Raw genomic sequence first — 23,867 nt, forward strand, 5'->3', positions numbered from 1 at the left:
AGTCCGCCTGCCAATGCAGGGGACACGGGTTCGTGCCCCGGTCTGGGAGAATCCCACGTGCCGCGGGGCGGCTGGGCCCGTGAGCCGTGGCCGCTGGGCCTGCGTGTCCGGAGCCTGTGCTCCACAGCGGGAGAGGCCACAGCAGTGAGAGGCCCACGTAAAAAAAAGTAACTGTTACTAATACATCTAGAATGTGGCCTTCCCAACATTTTATGCATTTATATACATATGAATGCAGATACAAATAGATGGTTTTGTTTTTTAAACGTAAATGAAGTTATATATACATAGATACATATGTATACAGATATACATTATAATTTCATTTATGTTTAAATATATATATTAATAGCTTTACAACTTGATTTATTTAATTTAAAAATATATCTTGGAGATCTTTCCATGTCAATACAGATAGATCCCCCTCATTGGTTTTATGATTCCATAATAACTCATTGTAAAGAATTCATTCATTCTTCAACAAATATTTATTAAGTATCTACTACACGCTTGAAACTATTCTAGGTGCTGAGGATGTAACAGTAAACAACAAAAGCAAAAAAAAAAAAAAGGCAAAAACACTTGCCTTCATGGAGCTTAAATTCCAGTGGAGAGAAAGAGGCAGTACACTTAATAAATAAGTTAATAATATATGCACATGAAAAAGTGATAACTGCTATGGAAAATACAGAACAGGATAAAGGAGATTGGGAATACTAAACTCAGAGTGGGGTGGACTGCAACTAAAAACAAGGTGGATAGAGCAGGCCTCACTGGGAAGCAGGCTTGAGTAGATGAGAAAGAGAGCTATGAGGACATTGTGGGAAAGAGTTTTCCAGGCAGCAGGAACAGCCTGTGCAAAGGTCCTGAGGTAGGAATGTAACTAATAGGTTCAAGAAACAGCGAGCATGCTACAGCAGCTGGAAAGGGCAAAAGTGGAAGAAGAAAGATTAGGTCGAAGGTGACTGCAAAAATCTATGAGAGATGACAGTGGGTTAAGATCAGGGTGGTAGCGGATAATGAGAACTGGTCAGATTCTGCATATATTTTGAAGGTAAAGTCAACAGGATTTACTGATGGTATTCATGTGGGGAGTGAGAGGGAGAAAAAAGGAATCAAATGTGATTTATCCTAAGCACATGGAAGTACTGAACTGCATTAACTGTGATGTACCATAGCTGATGTAACCTGTTCTTTATAAACTAACATTTAGGTTATTTCTAGGTTTTCTCTATTATAAATGATCTTGCAAAGTTTATCCTCTTACATGTACCTTTATGCACATCCAATTGGGTTTCCCAGTGAACAGTTTCACTCATCTCTCACCTTTGAAACGAGCTGATCTACTCTAATCCACCAGGGAGGACAGACGTGTTCTCAGGACAGGCAAAGGAATCGGTGCGTGAAGCCAAATTAAGCATGAAGAAAAGGTCATCTTTTCTCTTTTACATTTTCTCTTCTTGCATCATCCCATTCCCCAATTAATATCGTGCATGATAAAATCACATAACAGCTAACATTTTTGAGCACTTGAGTGCCAGGCACAGTGTTAAGTGATGGACCAGCATTTTCTCATTTTTACCCTCATGACAACACTATGAAATAAATGTGTATGTCCATTGTATACATAAGAAGTAAAATAAGATCTTGCAGGGGACAAATGCACCCCAAAGGTCGAACACACATAACTGATGGAACTTGGGCTTTAACCTGGCCCTGAAGCTCACATCCTCAGCCATCTGCACTGTGCAGTATTTAATATAAATAAACTTCTACATTACCCTGTGATTATTTTTCCTTGGGACAAAATACCTTCAATTCCATTTACAGTAAGGACTATGCCTGCCCCCCCTAAAAGGCAGTACAGGGTAATGCAAAGGACACAGCCTACGGAATCAGCTCTTTCTGACTGTATGATCTTGAGTAAACAGTTTAACCCCTCTAAACCTCAGAGAAGTGGGTCAGGACCCAGAGAAAACAAAACATAGCGTGGCTAATTCTCTATGGGGACTTGTGAGTATAAAAACCTCTTAAAGATTTTATATCCAAGTGTCCTGTTTGTGGTTAAATACAGGCATTGAAGTCCTGAGTCTCTACTGGAGAAATCTAGATCATTCTCTCCACTCCCTGTGGTCCCCCTGCTACAAATCAGTTTCCTTGGAAACGCAGCATCCTCCCTATCTCCCTTCTTCATGACCTACTCTCTATCCTGTGTCAGAGCTGCCACCAAAGTCACCAAAAGATTTCAGGGCTGTGGAAGGAGGATTTGCCTCAGACTCAGAAGCTGAGAGTCTAGTCCCAACTCGATCCATAGAATTGCTGTGTAACTGGAACAAGCCCTTAGCCCTCTCTGAGCCTGTTTCCCAACTCTGAAATCATCAGTAAACCAAAGAAACTCTAAATTATCTCTCAGAATGAACATCCTACAACTCTGTCTCCAGTGGTGATGGGAAGGAAGAGAATTATGGATGCAGTGAACACGAAGAATCTTGCCTCCTACCTATATTTATTGATTTGTCAGAGGCCACAATTGATTGTCTTCCTCTGGAGCAGACGCTCAACTGCTGTTCATGCAGCAAAAGCCATTTTTTGCCTGAGGAAACAAAATGTTCTGGGAAATTTCACAAAAATTGATCTTAAATTGTCTAAAGAGCCACAAATTCACATCAAACAGGGCATTACGAGAAGCCTGAGGTCCCAAATGTTGTCTGTAAATGCTTCCTCCCTATGAAAATTTTAGCGCACTTCAGAGATGTGTCCTGGACTGCCTGGCTTAACGATCAGCTCTGTTGGTAAAGGCTGCGGAGCAGGGGTGACTGGAGCTGAGCTGGGTCTGACTCACTCCAAATCCAGGCAGCCGATTCATGTGCGAACATGGGTCTCTGGCCAGAGGGGCACTGGGAGCACACAGAGCTCTGGGAGGATTACATCACTCCCCCTAAACCCCCAGCCCAAGGCCCCTCCAATCTACCCCATGTCAGATTCCCAGAAACACACACACTCACCCCACCTCTACCCCACCCCCGCCAACCATTACCACTGAGGAAACCTGAGGCGACAGAAAAAGACCAAGAGGAGGAACTGGGATACTGGGCTTCTGGCCTGATGACTGGTAGATCTTGACCCTAGAACTGGGCCTTAATTACAGTATCTGTAAAACGAAAGAACTGGACTTGAACTTGTTAACTCTGACAATCTACAATTCCGGGATATGAAGGACCTCCACCTAGGAGCTATGCTGGCTTTCTGCAGTCTCTACCAGGCTCCAGGACCTATACTTGTTGTCTCTTCTGCACAGTTTCCCAGACCTTCTGTGAGGCTCTCTTCCCCTGATCCATACGGTCCTCAAGGAGGTACACGACCCCACCACCATGGCCACGGTGACTGGTTCAGGGCTGGGCAGGTGAACTTGGAATAAGTCAGTCGCTTGCCTGACGCTTCTGTTACCTATTGCTGAAGACCAAACTGTCCTGAAACTTAATGGCTTTAAGTGACAACCATTTTACTCTCCCTCAAGGTTCTCTGGCTGGAATTGCAGTCAGCTGGAGGCTGGCCTGGGCTGGACCATCTGGGACACTCACTGCACCCAGTAGGCTCACTCATGCTGGCTATTGGTGCTGAGTGGCTGCTGAAGACTCAGCTGGGGCTGTTGACGAGAGCATCCTGCTTCTTCTACCCCATGGTCTCTCCATGTGGCTTGGGTTTTTTAGGGCATGTCAGTTGGGTTCCAAGAAGGAGCATTCAAAGTAGGCAAGTCCCAATTTGCCAGCAATTTATCAAGCCTCTGTTTACATCACACTTGCTAAAATCCCATCAGTCAAAACATGTCACATGTCCAAGCTCAGAGTCACTGAGGGATGGCCGGCCCTACACAAGGGTGAGTACCAAAAAGCATGGTTCTTTGGGGGCCACCAGTTAACCAATAAATTTCCTATTGTACTTAAGCTGACTTGAGTTGCTCTCACTTGTTGCCAAAATAGTTATGACTAATACAGAGTCAAAGATTTAAATTCAATTCTTGTCCTTACCACTGTGCAGCCAAAAAGTTACTTGACCTGAGATTCAGTTTCTTCATAAGATAAGAGATAATATTCAGTTCAGAATACCATTATAGAAAGTAAATAAGATGAAAAACCCCAAAACATTTAAAAAATCCCAACATGCTATACAAATAAGATGTCCTATACAAATAAACATATCATAAATGATGATGATAAAGGTGATGATAAAGCAGGAGAAACTGAAAGTTTAAGTCACTTCAGTTTGTAATTGATTCATTTCACAAACACTTCTTAGATATCTACTATGTGTACAATACTATTATAACTGGCTGGTTGTATAGTGGCAGGAGATGTCCAAGCCCTCAAAGAATTTAGAGTCCAATAGGGGAAACAGGTATACATACACACACACACACACACACACACACACACACACACATATATGTATATATATATATATTGGATTGGCCAAAAGTTCGTTTGTTTTTTTCTGCAAGATGGCTCCAGTAGCGCTTAGTTGTCCTTAACTTCATTCGAAACAATTTTGTTAGATTGTATTGTGACAGCTGTCATATCAGCATGCATTTGAAAAAAAACATCGAAATTGGTGAATTTTTGTGTAGCCATTTTAATATCGAAGATGGAAGAAAAAAAGCAACATTTTCAGCATATTATGCTTTATTATTTCAAGAAAGGAAAAAACTGAACTGAAATGCAAAAAAAGATTTGTGCAGTGTATGGAGAAGGTGCTGTGACTGATCGAATGTGTCAAAAGTGGTTTGTGAAGTTTCCTGCTGGAGATTTCTCCCTGGATGACGCTGAAGGTCAGGTAGACCAGCTGAAAGCTGATAGAGATCAGATTGAGACATTAATTGAAAATAATCAACTTTATACCACACGGGAGATAGCTGACATACTCAAAATATCCAAATCAAGCACTGAAAATCATTGCACCAGCTTGGTTGTGTTAATCGGTTTGGTGTTTGGGTTCCACGTAAGTTAAGCAAAAAAACCCTTCTTGACCGTATTTCTGCATGCAATTCTCTACTTAAATGTAACGAAAACATTCCTTTTTTTAAAACAAATTGTGACAGGTGATGAAAAGTGGATACTGTACAATAATGTGGAACGGAAAAGATTGTGGGGCAAGCGACATGAACCACCACCAACCACACTCAAGGCTGGTCTTCATCCAAAGAAGGTGATATTGTGTATATGGTGGGATTGGAAGGGAGTCCTCTACCATGAGCTCCTGGAAAACCAAACAATTATTTCCAACAAGTACTGCTCCCAGTTACCAAATGAAAGCAGCACTCTACAAAAAGCATCCGGAATTGGTCAACACAAAACGCATAATCTTCCATCAGGATAACACAAGACCACATATTTCTTTGATGACCAGGCAGAAACTGTTACATCTTGGCTGGGAAGTTCTGATGCATCTGCCGTAGTCACCAGATATTGCACCTTTGGATTTCCATTCACTTCGGTCTTTACAAAATTCTCTCAATGGAAAAAATTTCAACTCCTTGGAAGACTGTAAAAGGTACCTGGAACAGTTCTTTGCTCAAAAAGATAAAAAGTTTTGGGAAGATGGAATGATGAAGTTGCCTGAAAAATGGCAGAAGGTGAATACTTTGTTCAATGAAGTTCTTGGTGAAAATGAAAAATGTGTCTTTTATTTTTAACTTTAAAAACCGAAGGAGGGTGGGAGGGAGGGAGACGCAAGAGGGAAGAGATATGGGAACTTATGTATATGTATAAGTGATTCACTTTGTTATAAAGCAGAAACTAACACACCATTGTAAAGCAATTATACTCCAATAAAGGTGTTAAAAAAACAAAACAAAAACAAAGGAACTTTTTGGCCAAACCCATATATATATATATATATATATATATATATATGTATATAAAACATTAACCTAAGGCTAAAAAAAAATGCTGCCTCAGGAGAGGAGTAGATTTTTCTATGACGAGAGATGGAGGGAATAAATCATTCTGAGCTGCAATGATGGGTGGAGGGGAGAAGAATGAGGGCATCTTAGAAAATATGGTACTTAACCTAGGCCATAAAGAATGTGTTGGCTTTTATATACATGCAGGAGGCAAAAGGCATTCTGGAGAGCGGTCACCAAAAGGACAAAGGCTGGGAGGCATACAGTAGGTGCTTCATGAGAAAAAGATAGATAGATATAAGTAAGTGAATAAATGGTGTCCCAAGGATAGCACAGAGTCCAGTGCTTCTGCAGTAAAGGGACGATGGGAGGGAATGGTGAGACAAAACCAGAAGAATAGATTGGCACCACATTATGATGAGCCTTGAAGACCAGCCCAAAGGATTTTCGCATTTATTTCAATAGGGAGTCAGTGAGGATCCTGGAGCATAATAATGACAGGATCAGAACCATGTTTTGCAAAGATCAGTCTGGTAATAATGAGGGATGAATCTATACTTCCCTTTACAGAAGCAGCCCTCCGTCTGTCTCAGTCTACGGATGGTGGGAGGCCTGGTACCCCTACTCTCTCATTCTACTCCAGGGGTGCGCAGGTGATTCGACTTGACCAATGGGAACATTTCATCCCAGTGCCTGGTTCAGGGAGAGGTGTCTGATTCAAGCTAGGTCAATGAGATTGTCTCCTAGGACTTTGGATAGAAGTGTTGGGAAAGACGTGTTTGTTTTTTCCCCACTGGTATTGCTAACGTAGTGTTATGTAAGGCTGAAGTTTATGGTGACCAAGAAAGCCTGCCTGAGAATGAGGCTAACAGGGAAGAAAAAGAGACAATAGACAAAGGAAGCAAGTGACTGTTAGCTCCATTTGAGTTCCTGGATAGAGCTGCCCTGAAAGTAATGCACCCCTGAATTTCTATCCCATTGGAAGTGATCCAATCATATTCCATTTGAATTGGTTTTCTTTTTGTAATGAAATGATTCCGGACTTCATACAGTCAGGCACTATGTGAATCCCTTAACAGTCATCCATTCACTCAAGAAATATGTTTAAGTGCCTACTCTGTGCCAGGCACTATTGTAGGCATTGGAAATAGTGTGAAAAAACAGACAAATATTCCTGCCCTCAAGGAACTTATATTCTAGAGTGGACAAGCAGGCTAGATCAAATGAGATTAGAACAATAATGGGGGAGGGGCACCCTGGAGGGCTTAATAGGCCATTCTGAGGATTTAACTTTTGTTCTGAGGACAGGAAAGCATTAGAGAGTTTTGAGCAGAGGAGGGGTATGCACTCGCGCAGATTTCAAAGGATCACTCTGGCTGCCACACTGTGTATGAAAAAGGGCACGAGTGAAAGTGCAAGGCCAGTTAGGAGACCATGGAAATCAGGAAAGAGAGGATGGTGGCTCGGTCCGTGGTGACAGCCATGAAGGTGGTGAGACATGGTCAGAATCTGAATCTAGTCTGAAAGTGAAGGCCAACAGGTGCTGCTGATGAATCGGACATGGGTCCTGTCAGGGAAAGAAAAGTGTTGGGGAGACGCCAACATTTTCCCTCAAGCACCTCAAAGGATAGAGTTGTTGTTAACAGATGTGGGGAAGCCCAAGAGAGGAACAAGCGTGAGGGTGAAGGTCAGGCATTTGTTGTTACCTTGTTAAACTTGAGTTGCCTGTTAGACTTCTAAGTGGAGACACGGAGTAGGTGGTCAAATATTAGAGTCTCGACTCCAGAGAAAACATCTGGACTGGAGTGACACACCTGCACCCACCTCAGAGAAAGATCAAGGGAAAGCTGCTCCGGCTACCTTACTTTTCCTCTGTCACTGCACCTGCTCCCCTTGTAACTGTAATTGCCTGGCCAGGCAGTGAGCTCAAACATGCTTTCCACTGGTCTCAGAGGATCTTCTATATTCTAACAGTCCTATCCAAGAAGGCTTTTTTTTTCTTAAGTTTTTCAAGGTGAAAGTTCAGCTCTAGAGATCCAAGAACATAGGAATGACCATGTGCAAAAAACAAACTCACTGAGAACAATGTTTCCTACCTGAGAAGTCTCAAGGAGAACTGGAATTCCCGGGCTCTACACAAGGAGCAATACAGGCACCGAGAGCAACGCCCGGGTGACAGGCGGCAGAGTGGGGGTCGATTCAGAATCGCGGTGGCTTTCATCAGCTGAATACTGAAACGCTTGGGGGATTTTTTTAGCTCAAAATAGGAACAATGAATATGGAGGGATCTTTTAAATATTAATAGAAGTAGTGTTAAGGAAGAAAATTGAAACTATTGTTTCACAAACAGCTGGATCTACTGAAGCAGATTCAGTGTGTATTTCTGAGGGTTCCTTTCAAAATATGCTTAAGTATAATAAGCAAAAACTCCAGGGAGTTGTGCCACGGGGAAAAGACCGGTGGACTGGGAATCAGATCTGGCTTCCAACCTGATGGCAAATCACTGACTTCTGAATGTCACATTCTAAAATGCAGGTTCTAAGATTGCTCACGGTTGCTGTGAAGTGGAAGAAAATGTGCGTAGTAATGACAGAACTAGGAGCATTGAGAGTCATCACTGCCGGCACTGGGCGAGGTATCTGATGGGTGCTGTTCTAAGGCTGCTAAATCTGGAAGATACAGGGGGTAAGGCTGAGGACTTCGGACGAAGAGTGCCTGGATTCAAATCCCCACCCTGTCACTCACTGGCTGGGTGACTTGGAGCAAGTTGCTCACCCTCTCTGTACTCAGTTTCCTCATGAGGAACATAATATTAGCTTCTAACCTTATCAAGAAGATTAGCAACGAGATTAAATGAGCTTTGGTAAATGAAATGCTTAGCACAGTGCCCGGCACATAATAAGCACTCAATAATTATCAGTACTTATTACCATCACAGGTAAGTCTCATAACACGGCCAGGAGGTGTGTAGTCATTACTACTGCTATGTTATGGCTGTCAAATTACAGTGATGAATACCTTGTCTAAGGTCACACTGCTGGTAAGTAATAAGTATCACTAGTAAGTAATAAAGAATGTGAAATCGTTTATTATTTGTATTTTAGTATGTGGCAGGGATTGAGAGACCTTTTGGTTTTCTCCCTGATGTTGAGCTCATTTCACGGCTTCTCCTGTTCTGTTCCTCAGCTGAGCTGCTAGGAACTTCCATCTCCGAGCAGCTGCTTCCGCCCAAACATGTGCTTTTCATTCCATGTCACATGTTCAGAGAAGCCTTTTCTGACCGTCAACCTTAAACAGTCCCTACCACCCCCATCCGAGTACCAGCCTATAACGTGACCCTGTTTTATTTTCTTTACTAAAATTACTGATTAACTTGCTCATTTGGTTGTTGTCTACCTCTTCCCACCGGAACGTAAGCTCCTTGGGGGCAGGGACTTTGACTGGCTTCTTCACACTCGATCCACATGGCCTCAAATAGCACCCAGCACACAGCAGGTGCTCAATAAATGAAAGATGAATGACTGACGTTCTCGCCACTTATCTGAGCCTTTGGAAGGCAGCCTCATTTTACTTCTATAAATCCTTCTCAGTTAGTCTTCTGTCTTAGATCCACCAGCAAATGACCAAGGAATTGGGATAAATATTCCTGCTCCCTTTACTGCCCCCCATTAATATCTCTCTCACACACATTTATAAGACTAACAGGACAGTTCGATCAGATGTGTTTTTCTCCTCTTCCTAAGGCTGCTGCTAAATTGTGAGGATTAACGAGATTCCCATCGCTCTCACACATTCTAAGTGTCATGCCGTGGCTGAACCAATATTGGGACTCATATAGTACATCGGAGTTCATTTCGTTCCTAGGCTGTTGTATTTGCAAGCACGGTCTCTGTCAAGTTTGTTTTAATAACAGGGTTCCAGAGAAAACGCCAACTGAATTCACTACTAAAATAAATTGAAACTACATGAGCAGGCTTGAGGGGAAGAGGTATCCAAGAAACTTTATCTTTTCAAACTCGGCGGCCGGTCATAAATGGACAATCAGTAGAACACACACCACCTCTCCTTGGGAAATAATTTCTCTTGGCCGGCACCCACAGACTACGACTTGACTTTGTGAATCTAAATTACCCTCTCCAGTAACCAAGCAAAGAGGACCTTGTTGCCCAGAGATTTTCTTTTTCCTTCTTTTCAATAACTCCCCACTGTCCATAAAAATAATATAAGTATAAATAATGGCATAATAATATAGCAACTCTATACTACCTGCTGTTGCGACATCTGGGATACAGTGGTGCCAATTAATTACACCACCTACCTGCACTCTGATGGTGGAGATGACACAACATATGTAAATCACTTCATTATAAACTGTGATAAGTGCTATGGCTGAGGCCAAGGGACCTGCTTTAGATAAAGCAGATAAGATTTAAACTGAGATTGAAAGGGTAAGAAGGTCAGCTATGTGAAGTGTGTGTGTGTGTGTGTACATGTGGACATGCACATGTCCATCAACATCCACATCCCCGTCCTGTGGATGAGGAGAGCAGGGCTCCGGGAGGTTACATTTCCTGCCCAAGGTTACTCAGTCATTACAAGGCAGGGTTTGGAAACCCATATAACCCATTCTAATGCTAGGCAGTGACGGTCCAAAGATGAATGAAGTGGTCAGTGACTGGTCTTGTCTAAAATAGGGTTCACCTCAGACTCCCCAAGTTAGCCAGCAAGTGTCCAAGCCAGAGGCCCTAATGAGTTCCACTGCTGTTGAATGCCCCTCTGTCCCAGGTGTGGGCAAGCTCTAAAAGTGCAAAGGTGGATCACATCATTCTACCCACCAGAGCTCAGGGCCTAGTGAAGGAGACAGAGGGCCAACAGGCAGTTACAACCCAGTTGGGCAAAGGCTGTAGAAGAGAGAAATGCAGGAGGCCGTGGGACCAGAGGCGGGGAATCTTATCCCTGAGCAGCGGTCAGGGAGCCTTCCTGGATGAAATGTCCCTGCTTTCGTTCCTTCAGCAAATAATTAGAGAGCCCCTAGTATGTGCCAGATGCTACTCTAGGTGCTGAGGATCCAGGGATGAACAGTAAACCCCAGTCCTCATGGACCTGACATCCAAAGGGGAGGGGGAGACAATAAACAAATAAACACCAAGGAAAGAAATCATTTAAGTAATTTGATAGATGGTGTTAGGTGTTTTGAAGACCACAAAGCAGAGTGAAGTGAAGGGCAGTGACCAGCAGAGAAGCTACGCTAGAGTGGGTGGGCAGCAAAAGTGCTGGAAAAGAGCCCTAAGTAGCCAGAGCCAGCCATGCGAACATCTGGTAGAAGAGGGTTCTAGACAGAACCCTCTGGTGCAGAGGCCTAAGGCAGCAACAAGCATGGCCTCGTCAGGAAACTGCAGGAAGGCCACTGTGACTGGAGTAATCAAAGGCAGAGTGGACAGACCAGACATGAGGTGGGAGATACAGCAGGGCTGGTTCCCGAGGTCCTGGTATAGGTGTGGGATTTGATTCCCAGGGCAATGGGAAGTCACTGAAAGACTTTAAGAAACATACTGATATGCTCTGATTTACATATTCAAAAGGTAACTTTGATCAAATGGATTTTTGAGCACATGGACTGTCAGCATTTTTTTTTAATAAACTTTTTATTTTGGAATAATTTTAGACTCGTGGAAAAGCTACAAAAATAGCACAGAGATTTCCTATACCCTTCACCCGGTTTCTCCTACCGCTAACGTCTTACATAACCACGGTGTAGTCAGCACAACGAAGACACCAACAGTGATAGATTACCATTAACTAAACTACAAACTTCATCAGGATTTTACCAGTCTTTCCACTAATGTCCTTTTTCTCTTCCAGGACCCAACTGAGGAAAGCACAATGCCTTTAGGCCTACCTTCTTTTAAATAGTCTTTCTGTCTTTGAGGAAATACCCAGGTCAGCTAGAATCCCCTTGTCTGGATTGTAACTGAAAGTCTTGACAGATAAAAGGGGGGAAGTGGGCTCAGGCAGGCTACTTCTGGAGGCTACTTCAGTCTTCTAGGCAAGAAATGCAGGAGCCTACCCAAAAGAGGGGGGCGTGGAGTCAGTTAAGCCAATATGGTCACACCTCTTGCTATCACCTCATAGAACAGAAGTAATTTTAACACACCCAAATTAGGAAGAACATAGTCTCAGAATAGACAGTCTTTTAAATTTAGCTTTATGAAAAACTTAATACACTGCCCTAAAGTTTTGCATTTTTGTCTGAGAAGAGTGCAACTTTATATGGACTTATTCTGGTCCAGCCCACAGAGTCTCATCTGGAGACAACCGCTCTTCAAAAAATTGTGGGTTCACAGAATTACAGTCACTTAATCAACAAACATTTATGGCACACCTTCTATGTGTCAGGCACTACACTGCTCTCTCAAGATCCTTGTGTTTCCTGTCCTAGTAGAGTCTACAGCCTTTGTGGGCATCAGAAAAGCTCTGGTTTGAGAAGCACGCTATGGATCAAAGAAAATGAAATAACTTATTGCAGAATGACATGTTCAGAGGTTTATTACTAACCTGATAGAGCAAATGATTACATGCCACTTAACATTGACGGATTGGCTGTAAACTGAGCATAGCAATGGGAGTGCCCCGCAGATTATATCTGGGATGCGACGGGTAGCCACTCCTCTTGGGAAAAAGGCCTTCTGTGGGAGGTGAAGCCTCCAGCACAACTTAAAGAGGGAACCAAGCTGGGGGCACCTTCAGCTGTGTCTACGCCTAAACATGCAGCTGTCTTTATAACCTGTCTCTAGTGCAGGATCTCTTCCCTACTTTTTCCTGATCATTTCAGTTCGTCAAAATGGGCAGTCAAAGTTGGTCTCTAAATGGGTTAGAGAATCCCTTGGTAGGAGATATTAGGCCAGAAGATAAAAATCTTGATCCTAGTTAAGAAGATTAATAAATAATAATAAATATTATTGAGCTCCTACAATAAGCACAGCAGATAAAGATGAACAGCTCCTCAGCTGCATCCTCCCCAGCAACAGAGGTGAAGGGTGAAGAGCAGAGAGCAGGGCAACCAAGTGATGCTGGGGTCCCGGGATTACAGTCATGCTCTCGGGCACTTGTGAGAGATTGCTCGAGGCAAAATCAGGCCGCTGACCTACGATTGCATTTTGCTTCCTTGTCCTAATGCTGTTGTCCAAGAAGCAGTGGTTACTTTTAAATAGCGGGTTGGAGACTTCTTGCATCAGGATCACCAGAGTTGCTTGGAAAAATGAAAATTCTAGGTCCCTCTCCCAGGCCTCCTGAATCAGAATTTCCAGAATCCAGATTTTAGATAAGCTCCCTAAGTGATCCTGACCCCCCTGAAACCTTAAGAACTGCTGTCCTTAAGGTCACCCTACCTATCCATAGATGGCTGTAATGACAGAAGTGTGGGGAAGGTGCAAATGATGGGGAGGAGGTCTTGCAGGAGGTGACAGACAGAGACAGGTGCAGGGGGCCATTCCCACCACCATCCCTGCGCTCTCCTTACAGGGAGAGAATGGTCAGGTTTTGGTTATCTTAAACGGTCTGTGGATGTTCTGTAAACCCCTCTAGTCATTGTTACTGCTTGACTTGACCTTTCCAAGGTTACTGTCCACCTTGATTCTCTAGGGCAGGGGGTCCCCAACCCCCGGGCCATGGACAGATACTGGTCTGCAGCCTGTTAGGAACCGGGCCACACAGCAGGAGGTGAGACGCAGGCGGGCGGGAGAGCGAGCGAAGCTTCATCTGTGGCTCCCCTTCGCTCCTCATTGCTCGCATTACCACCTGAACCACACCCCCGGTCCCCCTCAACCTGTCCGTGGAAAAACTGTCTTCCACGAAACCGGTCCCTGGTGCCAAAAAGGTTGGCGACCACTGCTCTAGGGCCCTGTGGGCTGAGAACTTCAAAAGCCAGGGATACTCTCAAGGCTCTCCGATGTTTCACAAGGAAGTTTCCAGAACAAAACCTAAGCTGGTGAGTCCTGCTGGTTAAGAAGATAGGCTCTAGACTCTAGACACTAGAGGGCTATGTGTCCTTGGACATCCTGTGCCTCAGTTTCTGCATCTGTACAGTGGGTTTACCACCAGGACCCTCCTCCTTGGGATGATGTAAGTAGCAAATGAGATAATCCGTTCAAAGCTCTCAGCATGTGCCTGGAACAAAGTTCATACATGACACGTGTTAGCTCAAATATACATCCTGTCGGAAACACCGGGCCCCCAGGGGCACACCCAGCTGACAAGTCACCGTGGAGGGGTGGAGAAAGACGAGCTTACTCATGGGAACTCAAAGAGCTGTGTGGGAGGGAGGCGGGGGGCGGAGGAAAAGGCGGGATGCTGCTCAGACCCCTGCTTGCACTGGGGCGGAAATCACGTGTGATGGGAAAGGAAAAGAAATGAAGGGAAGTGACAAACTCTCTGTGCGTGTGTCTGTCATCCTGGATGAGCAATAGACGTGATAAGAACCCTCAAGACCAGGCCGCATCATCAGATGAAGAATAAAAAAGCTTATTATTAGGGGAAATTGATGCTCTGTGGAACCAGAGCTTTGAGAACAAAGAGAATCTGACTGACATTCTGTGAGGCTGGGGAAGCATGTTTCATTCATGACTGGTTACAGGCCTTGGGGTCTTTTGTTTTCTTTTATTTCCTTGTTTTCTTGTCTCATTTTCTCCCCCCAGGCTGAACCCTGGGGGTGGGAGGGGGCGCTGTCTATAAAAAAAACCCTTGAAGGGAGGTGTTGGGACGGGGAGGATTTCTTGTCGGGGAAATACACACAGTCTGTATCTTGAAGGGCTTTATTTGAACTGCCTAGAAAATACTTCAGAGGCAAGTCTGTACAACCTCATCAATAAATTCAACCTTACACTTTTTGAAGGAGGCAGTTCAGGGGGTGGAGGAGGGAATGGATGTAGCTTTCAGGCTGGGATTCAAACATGGTTCAAATTAAGTTGACTGGCTGTGTGACCTTGGGGAAATCACTTAACCTCTCTGAGCCTCCATTTCCTCATCTGTAAAATGGGGTCATGGTTGTCACTAATCTTACAGAGTTGTTGTGAGAAATAAGACAGGGTGGTGTAGAGCAAGCCCTTAGAGAAAGGGCACTGTCCACATTGATGTCACTGTTGTTACGATCCGTAAGAGGTTTTGGGAGCAACAAGGGAAACCAACATAAAATCAAGATGTTCCCTGGTTTACAATCATAGCAGCATGCAGGGAACTCACAAAACACCTGTTTCAACCCTAACAACAATAGGAGCCATTTCCAGATTTATTTTGTCAGTTCCCAGTTCTTTTTGAAAAAGCTCCTATTTCCAGGGCCAGAAGTCTTCAGAGCCCACATCTCCTTCAAGTTACAGAACAGCATTATTGTGTCAAGACAGGCGAATTCTCCACAGAAGATGCCTGCTGCCCCACCCACGCACCCACCACCAGCGACCAATTCCCAAGTCTCCTTTCTCCCCCAGAGTTGATCCCCAAGGCACAAAGAGCTCAGAAAAGAAAGCAATTCTTATTGTTCTTCCTCAGCTTTTCCTGTTTCTTCAACCCATGAATTTGTGTTTCCATGTTCCAGTCTCCCCAGAGCTGTGGATTACTTTAAGGGCATTTCAGAAAGAGAAGCAGCGTAAGAATGAAAGTGTGCAGAATACAGACAAGAACCGTGATCCAAAAAAAGGAAACACACCCTCTCAGTCACTCACTCACTAAATCGTTCCATAAACCCTGATGGGACGAACCGCCGCTGAGTGGCAGGCCCTGTGCCAGGGGCTGGACAATGAAGAGAAGAGAACATGGTCCGTGATCTAGAAGTGCACAGTCTAGAAGGTAGACAGGGATACATGACCACGGCAGAGGCGACAGGAGGGGCAGCTGTCGCATCCTCAGCATTGCCCCAGTAATTGGTACCTCCTGATGAGATTATTGGGTTCGTGTCCCACAGACCAGCCTCGGGAGTAGGTAGTGAACACCCAGGGATCTCCCCAAACACCTCCCCACCCCTCACCTGTCTCCACGCCTGAGTTCCCTCATGAGTCTTCATTTTGGAATAAGGCACCATCACTTGGTCGAATGCCAGTAGCCCTAGGAGCTGTCATCATCAACCAAACCAAAACCACTTCCCTTAATTCCCTTAAACAGAACTTTACAGTTTACAAAACATTTTGCATTTATTATCTGGTGGTAGGGCAGGCAGTTTTGTCCCCACTGTACAGACGAGGAAGTTAAATAATTAGCCTATGGCCTCAACGCTCAAAGGTAACAAATCTGGGGTCTGAACAAGGTCTTCTGCCTCCAAGTCTAGGGAGCCGGCCAGGATCATCACTATTGCCTAGTACCTAAGGCCTAAGTTACTCTTTCCTCTCAAAAGTAGGTATTTTGTGGTTGTGATGGAGAAAACTGACTTAGCATGGACTTAATAATACCCTACTCTGCATTCTCCAAAGAGTTCCATGGAAAGAGGGGTTGAGAATTCTCATGTCCTTCAATACTCAAGCAGACCTTGCCCGGGGCCATGGGCACAGGGCAAGGTCAGGTGGCAGGAAACAGCTAGGAATAATGACCAGTTCCTGGATGGTTACCCTGTGCCCAGCATTCTGCAGCAGACTTCAGCTACATCACCCGAAAGTCCCTACTCCTCCCCTGTTCCCACCTGTGTCACTTCCACCCCCGTCGTTTAGGGATTTCCCCGCACACAGAAGGAGAACCTTCGGAACGAGTCCCCTTGTGTTCTTCATTAATAACTACTACCCACTCACAAGTCCCTGTGGGAATTACTTTGTCATCTCCGTGGATGCTGTGGCCTCCATGAAAACACTGCTTTCCTGCCCAGGATGCTGCCTCTTGGGACCTCAAAACTTTGAGAGGAAAACAGACCCGGGTTCCCTTGTGTTTTCACTGCACCCCTGGTGCCATGTGTAAGCCCTTTCCCCAACTCTGCATTTTGTCACCTTGGCCTCTGAGCCACTGAGTGTCCCGCACCACCTGGGGAGAACAGATCCTTCAGCTTATGACTCTAACCCCTGCCTTACGGGGGCTGAGCCGCAGTTCCTTGGGTCAGGCAGGGTCATACTCCCCACAGGCCATCCTCTGTCCCTGTGTCCCCATCTATTTCCCCTTCTCTTTAAATCCAAAACCATATAAACAAATTGGAGAAAACGGAAAATCTAGCCCCACAAACCAACTGAACACTGCTGGATAATTCTGTAAACGTGACAGCTCAGGGGGGCATGCAGCTGTTGGTCCCAATCCTAAACTCTTAAAAATCACCCGGGTAGTAACAATAGCTGTCATTTATTGAGTCCTCACATACTTATCTAAATAACCCTCACAAAGGCTCTTTGGAATAAGTACTACTACTGCCCTCAATTTAGATAAGAAAATGGGAGTTTAGAAAGTCATCTGTTAAGGTCACTCTCTGCAAGCCAGAAAGTGGAGAGATGGGCCCCATCCATCTGACCCCAGAACCTAAACTCTTTATTTTTTCTTTTTTTTGGGGGGGGTACGCGGGCCTCTCACTGTTGTGGCCTCTCCTGTTGCGGAACACAGGCTCCGGACGCACAGGCTCAGCGGCCATGGCTCACGGGCCCAGCCGCTCTGCGGCATGTGGGATCCTCCCGGACCAGGGCACGAACCCATGTCCCCTACATCGGCAGGCAGACTCTCAACCACTGCGCCACCAGGGAAGCCCCAGAATCTAAACCCTTAAAGCTAACGTGACACTGAATTCCCCACCTTGGCTGTGTTTGAAAGGCTTGCAGATTCAGGTAGAATTTCTTATGACTCGATTCCTTCTAGAAACAATGACAAAGGAGAGTTTAAGTATTGGGTTGGTGGTTGGGGGAGAAGCTGTTAATTTTAGATCTGTAATTCAGGCTGCTCATGAAGTGACAGAGGTGTCACCATGACCCTTATCTTTGCCATCTACCTTCTAAAATAAAAGAGTCAGGGCCCATGATTTCCTCAGTGGGAAGATCCATCTTTATGTACTTAAAAGCCCTAGGGATGATGGGTGTTTTTTTTTTTTTTTTTTTTTTACAAGTTACTAAAAGAAATTCTGGCCTGTGGAACTCCCCTGTCATTTTCCAGAATTTCCCTAAAGCGTGCCCTTAACACCTGGTAGAGAGTCTTGTGCAACAGGAGAATGTTCCAGAAATGTGTTTTTTAATCCAGACACATCCCAAGGGGTCAAGGCTGATAAAACTGTACTGATGCCCGGTCAGTCCAGGCCCCTCCTTCCTATGTCTGTGTCACACAGATGTCCTCAGTAGCAAAGGTAGATTCCAACCCCCTAGAATACTAAATTATTTCTCCTCACCGCTTATATTAGTTCTACTTAAATTCAAAATTAAGCAATTATTTGACATAGCCAAAATAAGGACCCCAAAATTAGAATAATAGCCAAGTGGTGGCAACTACTTTATGACCCCTACCCAAAAATACAAAAGGTGATGGTAGCTCACATCCATCTGGTATTGACAGGCTGCCCTGTTGTCAAAGTATGGCCTGGGACCACCACACTAGCACTGCCTGGGAATTGGTTAGAAATGCAAATTCTCAGCCTCTCCCAAGACTTCAGGAATCACAACCCCTGAGGACGGAGTCTAGCGGTCTGTTTTAACAAGATGTCTGGGTGATTCTGATTCTCTGAGGTTTGGGAACCCTGACTTACTTCACTGAGTCTTTACAATGACCATGGAAGATGCAGGAAGTATTGGGCATCACTGTTCCCATTTCAAAGAGAAGAAAACTAACTCTGAAATTACTGAGGGACTTCCCTGGTGGTGCAGTGGATAAGACTCTGCACTCCCAATGCAGGGTGTCCGGGTTCAATCCCTGGTCAGGGAACTAGATCCCACATGCATGCCGCAACTAAGAGTTCACATGCCACAACTAAGGAGACTGCCTGCCGCGACTAAGACTCAGCGCAACCAAATTAATTAATTAATTAAAACAACAACAACAAAAAAACAAATACTGTAGTGGAATAACTGAGGACATGGAAAGGAGACGTGACCCATTAGCCCCCCCGCCCCAGCAAACTGGGGGCTGGCGAATAAGCCAGAACTGCAAACAGTCCTGATTGCTTTGAGCCACCCCGGCAAACCGGGGGCATGCGAATAAGCCAGAACTGCAAACAGTCCTGATTGCTTTGAGCCACCCCGGCAAACCAGGGGCCTGCGAATAAGCACTGAGTGCTTTGGGCACTGATCCATGAGATGTCCTCAGTATAATCAGAGTGGTGGGAACGCAAGGAAATGTCCTTGTGCTACTTCAGTATAATCAAAATAATGGTGGGAACCTTGTGCTGCTTTTGCGCTCAAGGACGAAGCACGGCATGTTTTCAAGGAAGCCCATTATTGCTTGTATAATCAATAGAAGCATATGTTGCTGCTTTGGCATTTCTGGAATGTTAAGAAAATAAGTCTTAAAATGTAAACATAGATAATGCTTTAATAAAAGCTACCACAGCAGGACAGACGGCGCTGTTTTGCCTGAGCGAGCGGCAGCCCTCTACTGCTGTGTTTCGGCACAATTCATCTCGTGTGATGAGCTTACTTTCGGCCCTGTCATAAGATAAACTACAACAAAATACACATTACTTTAAAATAAATTTAAAAATAAAATAAAATAAAAATATTGAGTCACCTGTCCAAAGCACGTAGTAACACCAGGATTGGAATACAAGGCATTCTGCTCCCAAAGTTCCCACTTCTCTGAACATGTGTTTCCTTACTGGTGAAAAGTAAGCAGGACAGAGAGTCAGGGAGACAAATGGCTATTCCTATGAAAACCAATTAAAAGTAACTTTAGTCCAGGGTCGGGAGAGAAATTAACATCTATTGAACATCAGGTATGTGTCAGTCACTATACACAAACATCTCACCCCATTTAATTGTCACAGAAGCCCAGGCTAGGTGGGCACTCTGAAATCCGATCAGGTAGGGTAAACAATTTTCCCAGGCTCTCACAGCTAAGTAAGTTGCAGAGGAGAATCTGAATCCTGCTTAGTCTGCCTCTAAAATCCTTACAGCCTCCCTGGGGCACACTTACACATTCAGCATATGCATGTGTCCTCATGGCAAAAAGACAAGAAAGCCAGAGATGAATGCATAGGCGGCAGCAAATGAGATCACCCTGCTCCAGGGGTGAAAAACCACCGTGACAGCAATTGTGGGGCTTTCACAGCGTCACCAGTCAACCCAGTCTGTTCCTCCCTCCCCTCCCTTCTCTCTCTCTCAAAAACCACTGACTTTTCCCTTTCACCTTGTGAGGCAGGGAAGTCAAGTTATTATCAAGTTAAACATGTTTATTCTCTTCCTATTCATTGAGGATTCATCTACCTTTCTGGGGAAGCGTGGCCTTTTGTGGGTAGTGGTGCCAGAAATGGCATGGATTGCCAGTTGAAATCCTAGCAATATTCAGCAAGGATTATCATAATGTTATGGATGTCTTTAACCAGCTCCCCACTCAGAATACATACACACCCTCGAAACTGGTTTGGAATTTACCAGCAGCCTTCCAAGTTGATGGGTTAATTAACTTGCAGGCAATGTATGACATGTCATGAAACATCTAAAGTCAAGCAGCACAGAAGGTATAAAACTTAAAGCTACAGTTTCTCACCCATTATTTTGTAGAGTTTTTTTTTTAAACACTTGTTTCCTTTCATTTAATAAAATCAAAAACAAAAAAACAGTATTTCCCACCCCACACCCCTTGGTTCATAGAATCAAGGGAACACAAAATGAAAACTCTGGGTGAAAATATTTGTTGACATAAATATATAAGACAGCCCCCAAATCTCCCTAGCTTAAAACCAGTCATTGGCTTTCACGTTTTTAGGATGGAGCCCAGGCATCCCAGGCTGCTCTATCAAGCGCCTGTGATCAGATGGCTGCCCACGCTCATCCCAAAGCCTGACATCTCCTGCCACAAACTCAGTACTCAGGCTCTACAGAGTACGGGCTGTTCCCAGAAGGTCCCAGGTCCTCTCCTGCCTTCATGCCTTTACACCTGTGGATCTCTCAACAGCCCCTCATTTCTTTACCAGGCTAACTCCTGCTCATCTCTCCAAACTCAGCCCAGGTGCTACCTCTTCAGGCAAGTCTTCCCTAACTTCCACTGGAGTCTCCCGAGGCATCATGTGCTGGCCCTCACCACACTACGTTTCACACGATTTTACATCAGTCTATTTATTTGGTGCTACCTCCAAAGCTGGGAACTCCATGCAAATCTCTCACTGCTATCAAGACCCAACAAAGGGCCAGACACATAGTAAGCACTCAGAACATCTTTGTTGAATGAAAGAGTGAATGAATGAATGAATGAAAGATGATCACTTAGCTATTCATTTTCCCACAAACTCTGAGCACATCACGGAAATTGAGAGAGATGATCGTTCCCTTCCTTAAAATGCTGCTTCTACCCCAAGGACCCATATGGTCCAACACAGCCAGAAGTATCTCAAGGCTGCAGAAACCCTAGTCCAAAGCAGTATCCAGATGAGCTCATTATCTAGATGAGCCCAGGGGTATCCACCAAACTCAAGATACTTGCGATCAGTAACAAAACCAAAGCTAGGCCAAAATCCTGAAACTGGCTCCAGTCTGAAATGGTCTGGAAACTCACTTTGGTTCAGACCTTTCTAGCATGAGGCCAGTGTGAGTATGTTTGTGTGTTTGTATTCATCATAAAAGCAGTAGATAGAAAAGAAAGCTCCACCACTCTAAATCCCAGCTGCCAGGAAGGGGACGGATACGTGCAGCTGTGAGCTCGAGAGCTACCTGGAGTCCAAGAGCAGGCCTAGGTCCCAGCACCCTGCGTGCACCGAGCCTCTATGCTGGACCATGGGAACCCTAAAGCCTCAGATCCGTGTGGCAGCTGGGCCTGGGACAGCCGTAGGGCGTGGCCTGCCTGGACCAGAGCCGCATGTGCCTCTGCATCACTTTGAAGAATGGTTTGCGGCAAGATGCCCAGTGGGAGGACTTCCACATCTTCCAGCCTGGGCCAAGGCTAGAGGTCCTAAAACCCTGGGAAGGATAAGCCCAACCTGCTGACCCAGAAGAGGAATTTCCGGTCTGCCCTAAACCAGAAGGAAGTATTTTATTGCATTTGGCCTAGGAGAGAGCAAGGACCCACCAGGATCTGCACTAGATCTACGAGTTTGTGACCTCAGGAGCTGGGGACTTTCCTGAACCGGATACCTCTCCAGACACCAGTGGCAGATGTGGTACCTCTGACGCCCAGAAGGAGTTCCTGAGTGACATGGGCTTGGCCCCATTACCAGATGGGGGCCCTCGAGCCTGGGTGTGGACCCTGAGCACACGCCTCAGCTTCTGCTGAGCCCCCACCTTAAACATCCCTGTTCCCTGCCCTAACTTGGACCCCCGCTCCCACTCCCAAAAGCCCACTGAGGCAGCTTACCTGAGGAAGGTGAATACCAGCTGTGCCATGGAAGGGGCTGGAACTGGGGTGACGGCCCCTTACACTCTCTCATCCCTCTCTCTTAAGATTGCTGCTATCACTGCTCAGAGTGGAAGTTCAAGGGGACCACCTCCTACCTGGGTACCAAGTCTTCCAGCAGACTGTCTTCTGCCCCAGGGGCCTGTGGCTGGTGGGGTCAGATGCAGGGGACAGGGCACTGCTTGGACAGCCAATAAGACTGTCAGACCCCAGGGTATGACAGGCTACATGAGGCTGTGCTGAGCTGCCTTGCAGGGGGGTGGGGGGAGGAAGCGGGGAGCTCTGCAGAGAGCTTGGCAGCAGCTATGGGCCCAGGGCCTGGGGTACTGCCACTGGTACTGGGTCATGGGCTAGACCGCCTTCCTGATGGTGGCCACCAGCACGATGGCGAGGCCCCCAAGGGCAAGAAAGGAGGCATGTTCCACCTGGAGCCTTTTGTGGCAAACCTGATCATCTTCAGGGAAGGAAGCAGACACCATCTACACCCTGTAATTCTCTTGCTGGGGACTCGTGGTCCCAGGACCAGCTGTCTATCAAGAGGCTCCTGGTGGTCAAGGTTGTTCCCATGTGCCTCAGCACCCTGCCAGATATGGCCCATTTAGAGGGTACCTCCTCCCTGGGGCATACCTTGAACCTGCACATTTCCAACAGCCACTTACTCTCCCTCACCTTGAACCAGTACAAGGCTTATCTCCAAGACCTGGTCAAGGAGGTGGATTTCTAGGTCACTGGGAAGGCCTGAAACCTTGCTCATCATGGGTATAGGGCCCTCAGCCCTCACCTCAACCAAGAAACGGGTTCTTGAGACAGGTCAAAAACCCCTCAAACGTAAAGCAACGTATAGAGAGTGGAAATTGGCCCATAATATGATTCTCCAGAGAGAGCCATTGCTAAGAGTATGGCCCACATACTGTGAGCCCGCGAGACAAAATCCAGTTTAAAATATTTTTTTTAATATTTCTATTAGTTGCCACAAAATAAAAATCTAAAGGCTCATGTAACTGAGATATTTTTGTGGAGCTCTGAAGGCGGTAGAGAAGGAAATAGACTACCACAAAGTAGCACGAGAAGTTACAGCTTTTCTTGGAAAATCCAAAAATCCACCAACCCATTAGCAATGATTATCTGAAGCTGAGTGGTGCCAGTTGATTTCACATAGGGTGTGCTCTCAAGGTTGTCACAGTACCTACCCGACCCATTCATAAAACCAGTGTGGCCCCCATATGCGTTTGAGTTTGCAATCATTGATGTCTATCCTTTCAAAACCCTTCTGTAGTATGAGTATTATGAACACTGCCTACAATTTTCTCTTTTGTATTGTATCTATCTATGTATTCCTCTGTATGACCACATTATGGTATATATAAACAATCCCTTCCTGATGGATATTTATCATTAATTACAAAGAAGGTAACAGTAAAAACCCTTATATGTATCTTTGTATATTTGGGCATTTCTCTTGAATAAACTTCTAAATGTGAAATTACTGAGTAAA

At 45.2% G+C, this 23,867-nt stretch overlaps 1 protein-coding gene and 1 pseudogene across 1 annotated transcript in view; one reads left to right on the plus strand and one right to left on the minus strand.

Annotated features, from left to right (window-relative positions):
• Positions 1-23,867, minus strand: part of GRXCR2 (glutaredoxin and cysteine rich domain containing 2) — a 143,662-nt gene that overhangs the window by 38,725 nt on the left and 81,070 nt on the right. The gene's annotated exons all lie outside the window — the stretch shown is intronic.
• LOC111182999 (interferon regulatory factor 3 pseudogene) lies at positions 909-23,179 on the plus strand (annotated as a pseudogene).

Source organism: Delphinapterus leucas, chromosome 3 (assembly GCF_059928025.1).
Source record: "Delphinapterus leucas isolate spDelLeu-1000000601 "Yukka" chromosome 3, BTC_Dleu_Yukka2, whole genome shotgun sequence".
Taxonomy (NCBI): Eukaryota; Metazoa; Chordata; class Mammalia; order Artiodactyla; family Monodontidae; genus Delphinapterus; species Delphinapterus leucas.